This window comes from Hordeum vulgare, chromosome 6H, assembly GCF_904849725.1.
Source record: "Hordeum vulgare subsp. vulgare chromosome 6H, MorexV3_pseudomolecules_assembly, whole genome shotgun sequence".
Lineage (NCBI taxonomy): Eukaryota > Viridiplantae > Streptophyta > Magnoliopsida > Poales > Poaceae > Hordeum > Hordeum vulgare.
Genome location: NC_058523.1, coordinates 369,158,962 through 369,179,559, shown reverse-complemented (window position 1 = coordinate 369,179,559; position 20,598 = coordinate 369,158,962).

Genomic DNA, 20,598 nt, shown 5'->3' with positions numbered 1-20,598 from the left:
TTCAGAAATTTTATGTCCTAAGACGATGCCTTCATTGACCTTAAAGTGGCACTTATCCCAATTCAAGACAAGATTGGTATCTTTACATCTCTGCAAGACTCGATCAAGGTTGCTGAGGTAATCATCAAAAGAAGACTCGTAAATGGAGAAGTCATCCATGAAAACATCAACAATCTTTTCACAAAAGTCAGAGAATATAACCATCATACATCTTTCAAAGGTAGCAGGTGCATTACATAAGCCAAAAGGCATACGTCTGTAAGCAAAGGTACCGAAAGGGCAGGTAAAAGTGGTTTTCTCCTGATCAGATTGTGCAACAGGTATTTGAGAGAAACTAGAATAACCATCTAGAAAGCAGAAGTGTGTGTGTTTGGACAATCTTTCTAGCATCTGGTCGATGAAAGGCAAAGGGTAATGATCTTTCCTGGTGGCTTTATTCAATTTCCTAAAATCAATCACCATCCTATAGCCAGTAATAATCCTCTATGGGATCAATTCATCCTTATCGTTAGGGACAACGGTAATACCTCCCTTCTTAGGGACGCAATGCACCGGACTCACCCAATCACTATGAGCAACATGATAGATAAGACCTCCTTCCAGGAGCTTTAGTATTGCTTTTCTTACTACCTCTTTCATCTTAGGATTTAATCTCCGTTGATGATCAGCAATTGGTTTGGAATCATGATCAGTTTTAATCTTGTGCTGGCATAGAGTGGGACTAATGCCCTTAAGATCATCAAGAGTATATCCAATAGCAGCACGATACTTCTTCAGAGTTTTTAGTAACTTCGTTTCTTCATGCTCTCAGAGGCTAGCACTAATTATAACAGGTTATATCTCTTTTTCATCAAGATAAGCATACTTAAGAGTATCTGGCAACTGTTTAAGCTCGAACACAGTATCACCCTTTGGTGGGGGTGGATCTCCAAGCAGTTCAACAGGCAAATTATTCTTAAGGATAGTATATTGTTCAAAGATAACTCTATCTATCTCATCCCTTTCATCCATATGCATATCATTTTCATGCTCAAGCAAGTATAGCTCTAAAGGATCAGTTGGAGGCACATCAATAGAAGCTAGGGCAATAGTTTCATCCTTACTAGACAACTCTTTTTCATGAGGTTGTCTACCAAACTTGGAGAAACTGAACTCATGTGACACACCTTCAAAGCCAACAGTGACAGTTTGCTTCTCACAGTCAATATGAGCATTGCCAGTTTTGAGAAAAGGTCTGTCAAATATGATGGGACAAAAGCTACCTTGTGTAGTACCAAGAACAAGGAAATCAGCAAGATACTTCGTTTTACCACACAAGACTTCAACATCTCTAACAATTCCCAAAGGGCAGATAGTATCTCTATTGACAGGCTGAATAGTGACATGAATGGGTTCTATCTCAACAGGTGCAATCTCGTCTTTGATTTCATCATATAAGGATCAAGGTATTGCACTAACACTAGCACCCACATCACATAAACCATGATAACAATGATCTCCTATCTTAACAGAAACAACAAGCTTGCCAACAATAGGCCTATGTTTGTCTCGAGCATGAGGTTTAGCAATTCTAGCAGCATCTTCACGGAAGTGAATATGATGGCCATCAACATTGTCGGATAGGAGGTCTTTGATAATAGCAATGCTAGGTTCAACTCTAATTTGCTCAGGGGGTGTAGGTGTTCTAATGTATCCCCTACGTATCACAATTGAAGCTTTAGAATGATCCTTTATCCTAACAGGGAAAGGTGGTTTCTCAATGTAAGCACTGGGAACAATAGGATCATTATAGGCAATGAATTTCTCTTCAACTAGATTGGGTTTACTTCATTGAATTCTAAGGGAGGATGATATTTAAACCACTTCTCTTTAGGGAGATCAATATGAGCAGCAAATGATTCACACAATGAAGCTACTATCTCAGAGTCAAGTCCATACTTAGCGCTAAAATCAGAAAAAGTATTTGTTTCGACAAAGGATTTAACGCAATCAAACTTGAAATTCATACCTGACTCCTGACCTTCTTTCGCAAGTTGCGTTTAATTCTCTCCAATAAATTCCATTTGAAGTCAATATCTCTCTTCATAAAAGAATCGGTACAAGAAGTGTCAAGCATGGTGCGATCATCATGAGAAAGCCGAGCATAGAAGTTCTAAATTATAATTTCTCTCGAGAGCTCCTGGTCGGGGCATGAATATAACATTGATTTAAGCCTCCCCCAAGCTTGAGCGATGCTTTCTCTGTCACGAGGCCAAAAATTATAAATATAATTCCGATCACGATATACTAGATGCATAGGATAAAACTTTTGATGAAATTTCAATTTCAACCGGTTGTAGTTCCATGATCCAGTATCATCACATAGCCTATACCATGTCAATGCTTTATCCCTACAAGATAAGGGAAAGACCTTCTTCTTGACCTCATCCTCAGCCAAACCCGCAAGCTTAAATAAACCACAAACTTCATCTACATAGATTAAATGCAAGTCGGGATGTGATGTTCCATCTCGTGTAAAAGGATTAGCCAGCAGTTTCTCAAGCATACCCGAAGGAAATTCATAGCAAATATTTTCAGTAGGTGCAGCAGGTTGAGGAGCAACTCTTTGTGCTTCTGTTCAAGGTGAAGATACCCCGAACAAGCTCCTCAAAGGATTAGTTTCCATAGTGACAAGTGACAATAAATTTCAGCACACTATATAAATGTTTCCTTACCAAATTCCACTTACCAAAGGTGATTCACTACCTGGCAACGGCGCCAGAAAACAGTCTTGATGACCCACAAGTATAGGGGATCTATCGTAGTCCTTTCGATAAGTAAGAGTGTCGAACCCAACGAGGAGCAGAAGGATCTCACAAGTGGTTTTCAGCAAGGTAATCTCTGCAAGCACTGAAATTATCGTTAACAAGTAGTTGTGTGATGAGAAGATTCGCAGCAAGTAGCAAGTAACAAGAGTAACAACGGTGCAGAAAAGTGTCCCAATCCCTTTTGTAGCAAGGGACAAGCCTGAACAAACTCTTATAGGAGGTAAAACGCTCCCGAGGACACATGGGAATTTCTGTCAAGCTAGTTTTCATCATGTTCATATGATTCGCGTTCGCTACTTTGATAGTTTGATATGTGGGTGGACCAGTGCTTGGGTGCTGCCCTTACTTGGACAAACCTCTCACTGATGATTAACACCTCTCGCAAGAATCCGCAACTACAAAAGAGGAATTAAGACAAAGTCTAACCATAACATTAAACTAGTGGATCCAAATCAGCCCCTTACGAAGTAACGCATAAACTAGGGTTTAAGCTTCTGTCACTCTAGCAACCGATCATCTACTTACTACTTCCCAATGCCTTCCTCTAGGCCCAAATAATGGTGAAGTGTTATGTAGTCGACGTTCACATAACACCACTAGAGGAAAAACAACATACAACGCATCAATATATCGAACGAATACCAAATTCACATGACTACTTATAACATGACTTATCCCATGTCCTGAGGAACAAAAGTAACTACTCACAAAGCATAATCATATTCATGACCAGAGAGGTAATGAATAGCATCAAGGATCTGAACATATAATCTTCCACCGAGTAATCCAACTAGCATCAACTACAAAGAGTAATTAACACTACTAGCAACCTTACAAGTATGAATCGGAGTCGCGACACGGAGATTGGTTACAAGAGATTAACTAGGGTTTGGAGATGAGATGGTGCTGATGAACATGTTGATGGTGACGAGTCCCCTCCGATGAGAGGAGTGTTGGTGATGACGATGGCGACGATTTCCCCCTTCGGGAGGGAAGTTTCCCCGACAGGACGACCCTGCCGGAGCTCTAGATTGGTTCTGCTCAAGTTCTGCCTCGTTGCAGCGGAGATTCCTCCCGAAAGCCTCCTCTTAATTTTTTCTGGAACGAAACCCTTGTTGTAGCAAAAGAGGGGGGGGGTCAGAGGGCCAGCAGGGAGCCCACAGTCCCCTAGGCGCGGCTAGTGGGAGGCCGCGCCTAGCAGGCCTGTGGCCTCCTGCTGGAACTTCTTCGGCCCAGTATTTTTTATAAATTCTGAAATAAATCCTCGCTGATTTTCATGGCTTTTGGAGTTGCGCAGAATAGGTATCTAAAACTTGCTCCTTTTTAGGCCAGAATTCTAGCTGCCGGCATTCTCCCTCTTCATGTAAAGCTTGCAGAATAAGAGAGAAAAGGCATAAGTATTGTACCGTGAAGTGTAATAACAGTCCATAAAGCGATAAATATCAGGGCCCTAGCGCCCACCGTCATCCTCGCTGGGGTTGAGGTCGTAACCACTGACCCCACCGCCCGCGAGCAACAGGCTTCCTCTGGGCACATCTCCATGCAGCGGGAGGGCCGCACCGCCTCGACTTCCTCCTCCCACACCCGTCTCGAATGGGTGAATGCGCAAGCGGTGCTGCTCAAGGTGCGTGAGCTCTCTCTGTACCGCCTGGCGGACACCGACTACAATGCATGGCTGGGCCGCATCACCGAGCTCGTTACCGCCGCCGAAGAGGCTTAGGCGCCCTCCCGCTCGCTTTGCCCCTCCGTCTCGTGACGAAGAGGTGCATCAGAAAGCGCCGCAGCCTAGTCCCGCACATGGTGACCATGTTGAGCCCCTATGTGACGCGCGCCCGGGCAAACCGCCTCACGAACCACCCCCACACGCCCAAGAAGAAGATAGATGACAGATCTTCTACCGCGAGGCTCCGCTAGACACACGTGCGGTCCTTGACCAGCAGCGTCAGCACCTGGATCGGGTCATCCAGGATGTCGCGACAGCCGGGCGCCAGAACCGAGTTGTCCTCGTGTGTGGTGGCCCCTCATGAATCGTGAGTTGCTGGGCCTTCACTCGCGAGCTGCGCATGGTTATTTGGCCGGCCAATTTCAAGCCCGAGCTGCCCCCACGCTACGTTGGCTCCCTTGACCCCGCGGAGTTCTTCCAACTCTATGGCCTGAACATCGAAGCGGCGGGCGGTGACGACAAGGTCATGGCGAACTGGCTTCTGATTGCCTTCGAGGATGGCGCATGTGTTGAAAATATGCCCTAGAGGCAATGATAACATAGTTATTATTATATTTCCTATTTCAAGATGAATGTTTATTATCCATGCTATAATTGTATTGAATGAAAGCATAAAAACATGTGTGGATATATAGACAAAACAATGTACCTAGTAAGCCTCTAGTTGACTAGCCAGTTGATCAAGGACGGTTAAGGTTTTCTGACCATATGCAAGTGTTGTCACTTGATGACTGGAACACATCATTAGGAGAATGATGTGATGGACAAGACCCAAACTATGAACATAGCATGTAATCGTGTCATTTTGTTGCTATTGTTTTCTGCGTGTCAAGTATTCATTCCTATGACCATGAGATCATGTAACACACTGACACCGGAGGAATACCTTGTGTGTATCAAACTTCACAACATTACCGTGTGACTATAAAGGTACTCTACAGGTATCTCCGAAGGTGTCCGTTGAGTTAACATGGATCAAGACTGGGATTTGTCACTCCATATGACGGAGAGGTATCTCACGGCCCACTCGGTAATACAACATCACATATAAGCCTTGCAAGCAATGTGACTAATGTGTTAGTCACGGGATCTTGTATTACGGAACGAGTAAAGAGACTTGCCAGTAACGAGATTGAAATAGGTATGGGGATACCGATGATCAAATCTCGCGCAAGTAACATACCGAAGGACAAAGGGAATGGTATACGGGATTATATGAATCCTTGGCACAGAGGTTCAACCGATAAGATCTTCCAGAATACGTAGGATCCAATATGGACATCCAGATCCCGCTATTGGGTATTGACCGAGGAGTGTCTCAGGTCATGTCTACATAGTTCTCGAACCTGCAGGGTCTGCACACTTAACATTCGGTGACGTTTCGGTATAGTTTAGTTATAGGTGTTGGTGACCGAAGGTTGTTCGGAGTACCAGATGAGATCTTGGACGTCACGAGGGTTTCCGGAATGGTCCAGAAATTAAGATTGATATATAGGATTGTTTCTTTTGTTCTCCGGAAAGATCTCGGGCATTACCGGCAGTGTACCGGGAGTGACGAATGGGTTCCGGGTTTTCACCGGGAGGGGCCCACCAACCCGGGAGTGAGCCTAAGAGCCCAAGGGTGGCGCACCAGCTGTTAGTGGTCTGGTGAGGCCAGCCCAAGTGGGCTATGTCGGCTAGGAAAAGAAAACCAAAGAAAAAAAAGAGGGAGGTGCGAAGGAAGGAGGGGACTCCTCCTCCTCCAAACCAAATTGGAGTTGGAGTGCTCCTCCTTCTCTCTCGGCCGGCGCCCTAGGGACTCCCTTGAGCCCCAAGGCTAGCCTCTCCCCTCCTCCTATATATACTAGAGGTTTTAGGGTTTTTGAGACACAACTTTGCCACGTGCAACTCAAACCTCTAGTTCATAGTTCTTCCTCTAGATCAGTTTTCTACGGAGCTCGGGCGGAGCCTTGCAGGAATAGATCATCACCATCACCAGCGCACCGTCGCGCTGCCGGAGAACTCATCTACTTCCCCATATCTCTTGCTGAATCAAGAAGGCGGAGATCGTCATCGAGCTGTACGTGTGCTGAACGCGGAGGTGTCGTCCGTTCGGTGCTAGATCGGAACGGATCGTGGGACGACGGTGATTTGAATCACGAATCTGTACCACTACATCAGTCGTGTTTCTTAACGCTTCCCGCTTTGCAATCTACAAGGGTATGTGGATCCGATCTCCCTCTCATAGATGAACATCACCATGGTAGGTCTTCGTGTGCGTAGGAAATTTTTTGTTTCCCATGCCATGTTCCCCAACAGTGGCATCATGAGCTAGGTTCATGCGTAGATGTAATCCCGAGTAGAACACAAAATTTTTTGTGGGAGTTGTTGTTCGACATGCTGCCCTCCTTAGTATTTTCTTGATTCGGCGGTATTGCTGGATTGAAGTGGGACGGACCAACATTACTCATACGATTACGAGAGACCGGTTTCATCAACCAACATGCAACTCGTTGCATAAAGATGACTGGCGGGTGTCAGTTTCTTCAACTTCAATTGAATTGGATTTGACCAAGGCGGTCCTTGGAGAGAGGTTAAATAGCAATTTGCACATATCCATTGTGGGTTTTGCGTAAGTAAGATGCGATCATACTAGATACCCATAGCAGCCACGTAAAACATGCAACAACAAATTAGAGGACGTCTAACTTGTTTTTGCACGGTATGCTTGTGATGTGATATGGCCAAAGACATGATGTGATATATTGGTTGTATGAGATGATCATGTTGTAATATTTAATATCGACTTGCACGTCGATGCTACGGCAACCGACAGGACCCATAGGGTTGTCTTTAAACTAACGTTTGTGTTTGCAGATCCGTTTACTATATTTCTAGGTTGTAGCATTAGTAGTAATAGCATAGATAGCATGACAACCTTGATGGCCGCACGATGATGGTGATCATGGTGTGGCACCGGTGACGATGAGGATCATGTCAGTGCTTTGGTGCTGGAGATCAAGAAGCACAAGATTATGGCCATATCATGTGACTTATGAATTGCATGTCTTGTTAATCCTTTTATGCACCTTATCTTTCTTAGAACGACGGTAGCATTATAAGGTGATCCCTCACTAAAATTTCAAGATAAAATTTTGTTCTCCCCGACTATGCACCGTTGCGACAGTTCGTCATTTCGACACACCACATGATGACCGGGTGTGATAGACTCAACGTTCACATACAACGGGTGCAAAATAGTTGCACACGCAAAACACTCGGGTTAAACTTGACAAGCCTAGCATGTGCAGACATGGCCTCGGAACACAAGAGACCGAAAGGTCGAGCATGAATCGTATAGTTGATATGATTAGCATAGAGATGTTTACCACTAAAACTATACTCAACTCACGTGACGATCGGACTTGAGTTAGTGAATTTGGATCATGCCACACTCAAGTAACTAGATGGATGTCTATTTGAGTGGTAGTTTATTAGTAATTTGATTAGTTAAACTCTAATTGTCTTGAACATAGTCTAAGTCCACTTTACAAAATTTTATGTTGTAGATCAATGGCTCATGCAGTAGCAACCCTGAATTTCAATACATTCCTAGAGAAAGCTAAGTTGAAAGATGATGGTAGCAACTTTGTAGACTGGGCTCCTAATCTTAGGCTCATCCTACAAGCTGGGAAAAGGAATTATGTCCTTGATGCTCCGCTAGGAGATGAACCACGCGCTACGTTTGACCAAGATGTTTTGAACGCTTCGAAATCATGTAAGGAGGACTACTCAGTAGTTCAATGTGCAATCTTGTATGGCTTGGAACCGGGACTTCAACGACGCTTTGAGCGTCATGGAGAATATGAGATGTTCCAGGAGTTGAAGTTTATCTTTCAGAAGAATGCCCGGATCGAGAGGTATGAGACCTGTGATAAATTCTATGCTTGCAAAATGGAGGAGAATTCGTCTGTCAGTGAACATGTGCTCAAAATGTCTGGGTACTCAAACCGTCTAGCTGAGCTCGGAATTGAAGTCCCGCAAGAGGATATCACTGATAGAATTCTTCAATCACTGTCACCTAGCTACAAGAGCTTTGTATTGAACTATAACATGCAAGGGATGAACAAGTCACCCGGCGAGTTATTCGCGATGTTGAAAGTCGTAGAGTCAGAACTCCAGAAAGAACATCAAGTGTTGATGGTCAATAAGATCACTCGTTTCAAGAGAAACAACAAAGGCAAGAAGGGTAATTCCAAGAAGAGCGGCAAAACTGTTGCCAATCCGACGAAGAAACCGAAGGCTGGACCTAAGCCAGAAACAGAGTGCTATTATTGCAAGGGGATGGGTCACTGGAAGTGCAACTACCCCAAGTATTTGGCTGATAAGAAGGCGGCCAACACCAAACCAGGTATATGTGATATACATGTTATTGATGTGTACCTAACCAACTCTCATAGTAGTGCCTGGGTATTTGATACCGGTTCTGCTGCTCATATTTGCAACTCGAAGCAGGAACTGCGGAATAAACGAAGGCTGACAAAGGATGAAGTGACGATGCGCGTGGGAAATGGTTCCAAGGTTGATGCAATCATCGTGAGCACAGTCTCACTTCAGTTACCATCAGGATTAGTTATGAACTTAAATAATTGTTATTTAGTGCCTGCGTTAAGCATGAACAGTATATATGGATCTTGTTTATTGCGAGACGGTTACTCATTTAAGTTAGAGAATAATGGTTGTTCTATTTTTATGAGTAATATCTTTTATGGTCATGCACCCAATGTGAGGGGTTTGTTCCTATTGAATCTTGATTGTGATGACACACATATACATAACATTGAGACCAAAAGATGTAGAGTTAACACTGCCGCTTAGGTCATATTGGTGTAAAGCGCATGAAGAAACTCCATGCTAATGGGCTTCCAGAGTCACTTGATTTCGAATCACTTGACACGTGTGAACCATGCCTCATGGGCAAGATGACTAAGTGTCACATCCCTAACCCTTAAGCAAGTTACCCTTGTGCTCATGTCTTCTTTGCATTTGCATCTAATAATTCTCCAACAAGAACAAGAAAGTGGCAAAGGAAAAACTCAAAACCCTAGCCACTACTTTAAATAAAGGAAAGCTCAAAATAGTTAAAATCAATGAACCCAAAATGTCCACAAGAAATGTTCAAACTTTCTGATAAATCATGAAAGTAAATGAGCATTGGAGAAACTATTTTCTTGACACTTTAAGCATTTTAAATAAATGCAAAAAGCTACTGGTTTCAAGTTTTAAATTTGAAATCAGAAACTATAAATTCTCAAAAATGTTGAAAACTTTGGAAATGGTTGGGAATATTATAACAAATATTCAGGTGTGTTTAAAATAATTTTTACCACCATTTTGGAGCTGAAATGAATAGCAAAACAATAATTAGCAAAACAGAAAAACAAAAAAACAGAAAAAAAAATGGGAAACCCTTACCTGTCGCCTAGCCTGGCCTGGCCCATCTCCCTGGCTCGTCCCCTCCCTCGCGCCAGTTGGAGCAGGAGGTGGCCGCCGCCTCCTCCGGCACGGCCACGCACCTGTGCGCCTGCCTGGCCGCCGCCTCGCGCTAGCAAGGCCGGGGATAAGCTCCCCACAGTCTCCTCTATCCATCCCCCAGCACCGTTCTTCCTCTCCTCTCGGATCTTGCCCTCCCTCCTGCTGCCGCCATTGGAGCCGAGCTCGAGCTCGAGCCGCATCACCTCTAGCCATGGGAACCCTCCTCCGAGTAGTCTGTTAGCTCCGCCTCGTCGCCCTGGTCCTCCCTGCAGAAGCCGAAGTCTCCCCAAGCTCTGCATCGCCCCCAACGCCGTCGTCTTCCACCTCCGGCCGCCGGACCTCTCCCGTCGATTCGCTCCCTCCGGCGCATCCCCGAGCCCCTCAACAACACCATCGGAACCGCCGTGAGCTCGTCGTCGTTTCCCCTCTCGCCCCACGCTCTCCCGTGCATCGTAGGCTCGTTCCCCACCAAGGCCGAGAGCTTCTCACCGCCGGTCATGTCGTCGTCGTCGCTGTGGTGTCTGATCCACGCACTCGAGCTAGGATTCGAGCTCCTAGAGCCTCCAGGAGTGCGATGAGCCCTCCAGCTGCCGTCCCCGTGCCCTAGAGCCATCGCTCGTAGAAGGCCGAGCTTCGGCCGCCGCTCCGGCTCGTCGCCGGCGCCTCTCCCGGCGACCCTAGCCTCCCTTGATGCCCCTGCCAGATCGGCTACTTCGCCAGCTTGCCGTAGCTGCAAACCGTGTTCGAATTGGTGCTGTGCAGCGCCGTTTAGGTCGCCTCCGGCGAGCACTCTGCCGCGGGCTTGGTCGCCGGCGACCACCCTCCGGTGGGGGTCGACGTGGCAAAGCTAACCCAGCAACTTAGGGGCTTAATCACTCGCTGACACTGGGCCCAAGGCCAAGTCAAACCCCAATTAGGACTGGTCAGCGCGGGATTAGTCCCAGAGAGGCTGACCAGTGGGTCCCCCCTGTCAGGTTTGACCTGAACAGGGCGGCTGACCTGCTGACGTCAGTCTCATGCAATAAATAGAATTTCCAGTATAAAACTAATTCCAAAAAATTGCTAAAACTTGTAAAAATCATACAAATTAATCTGTAACTCCAATGAAAATAATTTATATATGAAGAAGTATCAGAAAAATTCAATGATTCTGATTATGCTATTTTCAACTATGTTTGAAAAAGTTACAGAACCCTAAATTGTGGAATAAGGAATAATTCAATTCTTATAACCACTTTTTAAATGGAATTTGCAAAAATATTCAAATTTCATTATGATTGCAATGATCACACACTGTCCTAGTTACAAATCAGTACCATAACATGAAATTTCATGCAAGCTAACATCAAGTTGATCTGAGCATCAGGTCGAATCAATTAAATCGGTAACCGTGAATACCCTGTTTGAATTGCTATTCGAATGTGATTCAAATCAACTCTAAACCTAATACATGTTGATAATATTAACTTATCACTTTGCATTCTCATGCCATGCCCATGCATCATTTTGATTGCATATGATTGTTATTGAATGTTGCCACTCATTTCGGTAGGCTCCGCAACCCCGGATTCCACCGAATATCCGTCTGACGAATATCGTTCCTCCTCTGAGCAACAAGGCAAGCAACCCCTTTGATCATTCCGATAATTCCCATGTTCCTGCTCCTACACTTATTTATTGCATTAGGATCAAATGCTTCAACTGCTTTTGCCACGTTAGTTGAACCCACTTCCTTTGCATGACCTAACCTTTTCACAGTAAATAGCCGAACCTTGCAACCTAGCATACCTGGTAGTTCCTTGAGCTATGATGTGCCTTATCCTGCTATGCATGCTATGCCTAGAGTTGTGTATGGTCTGTCATCTGGGAGATGATCAAAATTTGGCAATGTGTTTGGTGAGCAAAGGTTGTGTGTTGAACTTGATTTGGTAAAGGTACCGGTGAAAGGCTGTGTAGGAGTACATGGCGGGTTGTTTCATTGGAACCGTCCTTAGGAACTGAGTTCCGTGTATGTAATCCAAGACTAGATACTACCACATGCTGGGCCCTGAAATATGACCCCGCTCGGCCTATTAATCGCTTAGTACTCGGTCCAGGAGTTGCAAGTAGTTTCTGGTGTTTATAGTAATGCTGGAGGCCACGCATGGTGCTGACCTGAGAGGTGGACCGTGATGCGGTAGGCAGTGGCACGGTGTACCAAGTGGCACCCGGAAGGTGGGCTTGGGAACCCTGCGCACATCGTTTGAGGCCGTGGCGGAAACCTCGGCCGGACTTCCGTATGGGTTACTCTCAGATAGGCGATAAACCTGGACTAAGTACTAGTGTGGTTAACGGTCGTGGCCGACTCCCTCGCTGGGCTTCCGCTTGAAGGTTGCCGAGGTGCATGACGTGCACATGGCGATAAGTGGCGAGAGCATGTGTGACGAAGTACACCCCTGTAGGGTTATGATCTATTCGAATAGCCGCGTCCGCGGATATGGACTACTTGGAGACATATGTTGTTCATAGATAACTTCAATGGCTACTCATAAAATTGTCAAGATAAGTGTGAGTGTCGTGGACGGCATTTCTGTATGGAGACGGAATGATTGCACGATTGTGTATTGTTGTGGTGTTAGTGGACTCGTGTGCGAGAAATCAAGTTGTCAAAATTATTTAAAAATGCAAGTTGTCTAGCCACGAGTCAAATGCTGGCTTTCCGCATGAGACCCCACAATACCTTTTGATACCTTGCATGAGTAGTTAGTACTCCTAAAGTCTTGCTGAGTACCTTCGTACTCATGTTTGCTTAATAAATGTTGCAGAGGTTGCTAATGACCCTAATGGAGGGTTCTTCGTAGACATCGACGACGACGAGTAGCTGGTGTCCCAGCTACGATCTGGCCCTACGTTGGATCTATAGTATAGTCAGGCCATGTGTCTTTAGTTGCCCTGTCTGTACTCAGACAGTTTAAAACTCTTCCGCTGGCTTATAACTGAATGACTGCTATTACGGGTCGTGAGACCCTTAATGTGTAATATTATGTGTGTGGCTCTTCCGAGCCTCTTAAATAAAGGTTGTATGTTTATGGTTATGTTGTGATGCCATCGATGTATCTATACATATCGGTATGCCATGCGTACGTCTGTCGTACTTGATATGTATGGGGTTCGAATACTTAGTCGTGAACTTTAGTAGCACTCCTTACAAGGAAATGCCCCTTTGTGATCCAACGAGCCTTGGTAGTTCGCTACTGCTCCGGACACAATGGTTGACCGGCATGTGTCCTTCTTAGCTGCTGTGTCTGTCCCCTTTGGGGAAATGTGACGCGATGTAATGGAGTCCTTGTAGCTTGGTACGACTCGTCTACATTCGCTGATGACCGACACCTGCTTTGTTGGGTCATGTATGCCTGTCCTTGTGCGGTACTGCCACTTTGGTTTATGACTAGACATGTCGATCCGGGTTCTTTGACATTGGATTGCTAGCGACACCTTCGCATACGTGAGTCAAAAGACGCAAACGGTCCCGGCTAAGGTAAGGCTGCAGCCGTGGAGTTAACCGTGCGTGAGACCACAAAGGGATGCGATGTGTTACAGGCTGGATTCCTATGGCTTAGGATCGGGGTCCCGACAGCGTTGGTATCAGAGCCTGACTGACTCTAGGATTACTAATCCAAACTGGTCGAAGTTGAGTCTAGAATTTCTTTAGTTATATATAAGGGAATTGTTTGTGGAAGGGAACGTAAGACTCTTGTTCTCTTCTCAAGTTATTCTACTATGGTCATCCTCGTCTCTTCTGCGGGAATTAAGGACTAGGTTACTCATCTTCTCCTAGGCTCGTGTTTCCGATCGGTAGCTTATAGGACTACGGGTCAAGAGATATTGGGCTTCTTTTATTCCTAGGAAGCACGAAGTAAGTTTGATGATCAGAGAGTTGAACTTGATAGTTGAGTGGTTACGCTATTCCATTTTTGGGTTGTCTCAAAATTTGTTTTTGAGCATTTACAGCCGTTATGCTGCCCAATTTTTCATTCGGAGCTCTAATGCTTTTGCATTACTCTCTATTTACAGATGCCTGGCCGCCCTTCTCGTCAGGTGGTACGTCTGACCAGGTGCATTGATGTGCCGGGTCATACGGCCATGCTGGTCAGGGTGATGTCAGTGTGCGGTTACCGCTGGTACCCCGAGTACACAGTAGAGGAACAGTACCGAGACTTCAACCAGAGCCAGTACATCTGCACTGTTAGGGTATTTCCAGACTACCCTGGAGCTGAGGAGCCAATCCATTGGTCCTATGGGTTGGGAGTCACTGTTGACATGGCAGTACAAGATGCTGCCTATTCAATGCTGACTATTATGAGAGCGAGACATGCACTGCTGCAGAATTCAGAGTTCTGCTATGTTCCGGCCTCTCAGCCTGGTGAAGAGGGATACCTCAGTGGAGTCTATTTTGATTCTTCTATGGAGGATCCACTACTGCAGTCCACTGTTGAGATGCTAGAGAACAGAGACAGGGATGCTCGTGCTCTCCGTATGGAGCTTTATGCTACCCGTGCCCGTCTGTGGACAGCTTTGACGCAGCTGGCACCGGTAGTCCAGACAGGGTATGGAGAGATGGAGATGCTGAACCCTGTTAGGACCCATCTTCCGGCCCACGTTGACTGGCCAGCTATAGGAGGAGTCACACCTCTTCGGGGACCCCTCTTACCACCAGTCAGGGGACCAAGGCCACATCCGTGTCCTTATGGATCCCAGGGATCTCAGGCTAGAGTGTTTCCTGATCCGCAGGTTGAGCTTCCAGGCCATGGAGGTAATCTCTATGAGATGTTCTATGCGGATGCCTGAGCTGTGAGCGGAAGGATAGTATGGTAGTAGCCGTACGTTCATAGTCCTGCGTGACTTGTGAAGTATGGTTGTAATGTGAAATGAATTCCGCAGGCCTAGATAAATAATGTATAGTCAGCTTGTAAGCCTCTGATGAGTAGTTTCACAATTTCAGTAGTTTGCTCTTCGGTTAAGGGTGTACTGAACTATGTAAGGGTGTGTATGAACCATGGTGTATATATAGCAGTTGCTTGTTACCATGCTGTTCCGATATTAATTTCCACATTCCGTGTGTTCAGTACATTCTTAATCCATAGCTAGTATTGATATGATGTTGGTCTAAGCTATGAGTTTGTTTGTCAGGATGGTGTTCACCAGGTTGAACCGTGCCCCTACTCATGAGCAAGGTGAGCGTAGTCAAGCGTCGCAGGAAGACCTGCCTCACCCACCTTCTCTGGTAGAAGTGATGCTTGAGGCAGAAAGAAACAAAAGGGAGACCAACCGACTGCTAGAGCGTATTGAGCAGAATACGACTCGACAGCCTAGGAATGCTGTAGTGTCCCTTAATGACTTTGTGAAGCTGAATCCTCCAAAGTTTCATCATTCCGTCGATCCCCTCGACGCTGATGACTGGCTGTGCAGCATCTCACGCAAGATTCGCTCTGCGAATGTGTCTGAGGCCGACAAGGTGACCTTTGCGGCGTATTTCCTGGAAGGACCCGCCAATCTGTGGTGGGAGAATTTTGAAGCTATGCGTCCCGCTGAACCAGTGGCCACATGGGCAGACTTCAGTGCAGCTTTTCGTCTGCACCATATTCCAGAGGGCCTGATGGACAGAAAGAGAGAGGAGTTCTGTGCCTTCACTCAGGGCAAGTTGTCTGTAGATGCCTATAGCCGCGAGTTCGGTAACCTCGCCTGCTATGCCACAGAGGAGGTGTCTACTGACGCCAAGAAGCAAGCAAGGTTTCGTAAGGGTCTGAGCCCTGAGCTCCGTCGTGATCTGCGCCTCCATGAGTGTGCAAGCTTTCAAGCCCTGGTCAACAAAGCGATCAGTGCCGAGACTGGTCATACTGACTTCGAAGCCACAAGGAAGCACTCCCGTGACTTTGGCTCGTCTTCTGGTTCCGCGTTTCCAAAACGCAGGCTGTGGGTTCCGAACAGTTCTCTGCCGCCAAGATACACTCCGAGGCCATCCTACGTGGTGCCTCAGACGAATCAGGCCAACCCTCCAGCAAAAGCTTATGGTGGTCCAGCTAGCAATGCTGCACCACGTGCCAACCAGGTGATATGCTACAAGTGTGCAGAACCAGGGCACTATTCCCGTGAGTGTCCTCAGAATGTGGGTGCCAAGCAACCCGGAAAGTCCGTCGGGCAAGCCAAGTTGGGCAAAGCTTTTTATGTGAAGCCAACTCCTGCACGTGGCCGTGTGGACTATGTGTCAGCAGAAGAAGCTGCAGAGGATCCCGACGTCATGCTAGGTACGCTTCTTGTTAATCATCACCCAGCGTCTGTTCTCTTTGACACTGGGTCTTCTCATTCCTTCATTTCAGAAAGTTATGCACAGTTGCATAACATGTCTTTTTGTGATATGCCAATCCCATTGGTTGTCCAAACCCCTGGTAGTAAATGGAAAACCTCTAGGATAACCTATGACAATGAAATTCTAGTAGACAGGCTAGTTTTTCTAGCCTCATTCATAGCATTGAAATCTTCGGATATTAATATCATCTTGGGCATGGACTGGATGTCAGCTCACTCTGCCAAGATTGATACTCATTCTAGAAATGTCCAGCTTACCCATTCCTCGGGTGAGATAGTAAATGTCTCTACTCGAGTTTCCAAATGCCAACTCTATTCTCTAAATGCCAACCCTCTTCCGGAACTTGAAGACATTCCGGTAGTCCGTGACTTCCCGGATGTTTTTCCAAAGGAACTGCCAGAAATCCCACGTGACAGAGATGTAGAGTTTGTAATAGATCTTGTTCCGGGAACTGTCCCAATAGCCAGAAGACCTTCCAAGATGTCACCCCTGGAGCTAGCCGAACTTAAAAAGCAATTAGATGAGGCCTTGAACAAAGGTTTCATTCGTCCTAGCTCTTCTCCTTGGGCTTGTCCTGTCCTCTTCATCAAGAAGAAAGACGGAACGGATCGGATGGTTGTAGATTACCGACCAGTTAATCTGGTCACCATAAAGAACAAGTATCCGCTCCCCAGGATCAACGATCTGTACGATCAGCTCGCTGGATCCTCAGTCTTCTCCAAAATGGATTTGAGGTTGGGATACCATCAAATCAAGATTAAGAACGGGGACATTCCCAAAACGGCTTTTGTTACTCGTTATGGCCAATATGAATACACCGTCATGTCCTTCGGTTTGACCAATGCCCCAGCCACCTTCTCTCGGCCGATGAATTCAATCTTCATGGAGTATTTGGATAAATTCGTCGTAGTATACCTCGATGATATTCTCATCTACTCGAAGAATGAACAAGAACATGCCGAGCATCTAAGGCTGGTATTGATGAAACTTCGAGAGCATCGCCTTTATGCCAAATTTTCAAAATGTGAATTCTGGTTACCAGAAGTGACCTATCTAGGCCACGTAATCTCTGGTAAGGGTATTGCTGTCAATCCCGAGAGAGTTCAAGTTGTCCTTGATTGGACTCAACCTGAATTGGTTAAGCAAGTTAGGAGTTTTCTTGGTCTAGCGAGCTATTGTAGCCGCTTTGTCGAGAATTTCTCCAAGGCAAAGCCTCTAACTGAACTCCTCAAGAAAGATAAAAAGTTCGAGTGGACACCATAGTGTGAGCATAGTTTTTAGGAACTGAAAACACGCCTGACTTCCGCACCTGTGTTGCTACCACCAGATTTTTCTAAGGACTTTGTTATCTATTGCGACGCCTCGCGACAAGGATTAGGTTGCATTCTCATGCAAGATCGTCATGTGATCGCATACGCATCTCGACAGTTGCGTCCACATGAGGATAATTATCCCACACATGACCTAGAGCTTGCAGCTGTGGTCCATGCACTAAAAACCTGGCGACATTACCTTCTGGGTAATCGTTGCGAAATATTCACTGACCACCAAAGTCTGAAATATATTTTCACCCAGCTGGATTTGAATCTCAGGCAAAGACGGTGGGTTGAGTTGATCTCGGATTACGACTTAGGGATAACTTACACCCCGGGGAAGGCCAATGTCATGGCCGATGCGCTAAGTCATAAATCTTATTGTAACAATTTGATGCTACAACAAGGTCAACCACATCTCCATGAGGACTTTCGGAAGTTGAATCTTCATATTGTTCCTCAAGGATTCCTTTCTACCCTGGTGGCGAAGCCTACTCTTAAGGATCAAATTATAGCTGGCCAAAAGCGTGACAAGGGTATATCACGGATCAAGGAGAATATTTTTAGTGAAAACGCTCAAGAATTTTCCATGAACGATCAAGGTGTTGTGTTCTTCCAGAATCGTTTATTGGTTCCTACGAACCCACATCTAAGGCAGTTAATCCTTAAGGAGGCTCATGATTCTCCTCTCACCATTCATCCCGGTAGTACTAAGATGTATCAGGACCTACGCCAGAGGTTCTGGTGGACTAGGATGAAGAGAGAAATTGCTGAGTTCGTTGCTAACTGCGATGTTTGTCGTCGAGTTAAGGCAGAACATCAAAGGCCTGCTGGCACGCTTCAACCTTTAGCTATTCCTGAATGGAAATGGATAAAGTTAGCAAGGATTTCATTACCGGATTTCCCAAGACCAAGAAAGGAAATAATGCTATCTTTGTGGTCATTGACCGTCTTTCCAAAGTGGCTCATTTTCTTCCTGTTCGTGAGGGTATAACAGCTAGCCAGCTAGCAGAATTATATATCTCCCGAATAGTGTCTCTTCATGGTGTTCCCCTGGAAATTAACTCGGACCGTGGAAGTATCTTTACTTCTCGCTTCTGGGAAAGTTTTCAGAATGCCATGGGGACTCACCTATCTTTTAGCACTGTTTTCCATCCCCAGTCAAGTGGTCAAGTAGAAAGAGTGAATCAAATTCTAGAAGATATGCTCCGATCTTGTGTTATTTGGTTCGGTATGAATTGGGAGAAGTGCCTTCCATTCGCCGAATTCGCTTATAACAATAGTTACCAATCGAGCTTGGGCAAAGCCCCTTTTGAAGTTCTCTATGGACGAAGATGTCGAACACCTCTTAATTGGTCAGAAACCGGAGAGAGGCAACTCTTTGGCCCGGATTTGATCCAGGATGCAGAAGAGCAGGTTCGCATTATTCGTGAAAAGTTGAAAACAACCCAGTCTCGCCAAAAGAGCCAATATGATCGTCATCATAAGGCTGTGACCTTTGCAGTTGACGAGAAGGCTCACCTTCGGGTTATACCTTTGAAGGGTACCCATCGTTTCGGTATCAAGGGAAAATTGGCTCCTCGTTACATTGGTCCTTTTCGCATTCTTGCCAAACGAGGAGAAGTTGCCTACCAGTTGGAACTTCCTCCGCATCTTTCCGAGGTTCATGATGTTTTCCACGTCTCGCAACTCAGGCGTTGCTTTTCGGATCCTATCCGTGAAGTGGACCACGAAACGCTTGATCTCCAAGATAACCTTTCATACCGAGAATACCCCGTGCGTATTCTTGATCAAGCTGAGCGTACCACTCGACGTCGAAACCTCAAGTTTCTTAAAGTTCAATGGTCAAATCATTCTGAAAAGGAGGCAAATTGGGAAAGAGAGGATCGTCTCCGACTTGAGTATCCTGCGTTATTCCCGACGACTTCTAAATCTCGGGACGAGATTCTTTTGAGTGGCGGTGAGTTGTCACATCCCTAACCCTTAAGCAAGTTAGCCTTGTGCTCATGTCTTCTTTGCATTTGCATCTAATAATTCTCCAATAAGAACAAGAAAGTGGCGAAGGAAAAACTCAAAACCCTAGCCACTACTTTAAATAAAGGAAATCTCAAAATAGTTAAAATCAATGAACCCAAAATGGCCTCAAGAAATGTTCAAACTTTCTGATAAATCATGAAAGTAAATGAGCATTGGAGAAAACTATTTTCTTGACACTTTAAGAATTTTAAATAAATGCAAAAGGCTACTGGTTTCAAGTTTTAAATTTGAAATCAGAAGCTATAAATTCTCAAAAATGTTGAGAACTTTGGAAATGGTTGGGAATATTATAACAAATATTCAGGTGTGTTTAAAATAATTTTTACCACCATTTTGGAGCTGAAATGAATAGCAAAAAAATAATTAGCAAAACAAAAAAACAAAAAAACAACAAAAAATGGGAAACCCTTACCTGTCGCCTAGCCTGGCCCGGCCCATCTCCCTGGCTCGTCCCCTCCCTCGCGCTAGTAGGAGCAGGAGGTGGCCGCCGCCTCCTCCGGCACGGCCACGCACCTGTGCGCCTGCCTGGCCGCCGCCTCGCGCTAGCAAGGCCGGGGATAAGCTCCCCAGGGTCTCCTCTATCCATTCCCTAGCACCGTTCTTCCTCTCCTCTCGGATCTTGCCCTCCCTCCTACTGCCGCCATTGGAGCCGAGCTCGAGCTCGAGCCGCAGCACCTCTAGCCATGGGAACCCTCCTCCGAGTAGTCTGTTAGCTCCGCCTCGTCGCCCTGGTCCTCCCAGCAGAAGCCGAAGTCTCCCCAAGCTCTGCATCGCCCCCAACGCCGTCGTCTTCCACCTCCGGCTGCCGGACCTCTCCCGTCGATTCGCTCCCTCCGGCGCATCCCCGAGCCCCTCAAC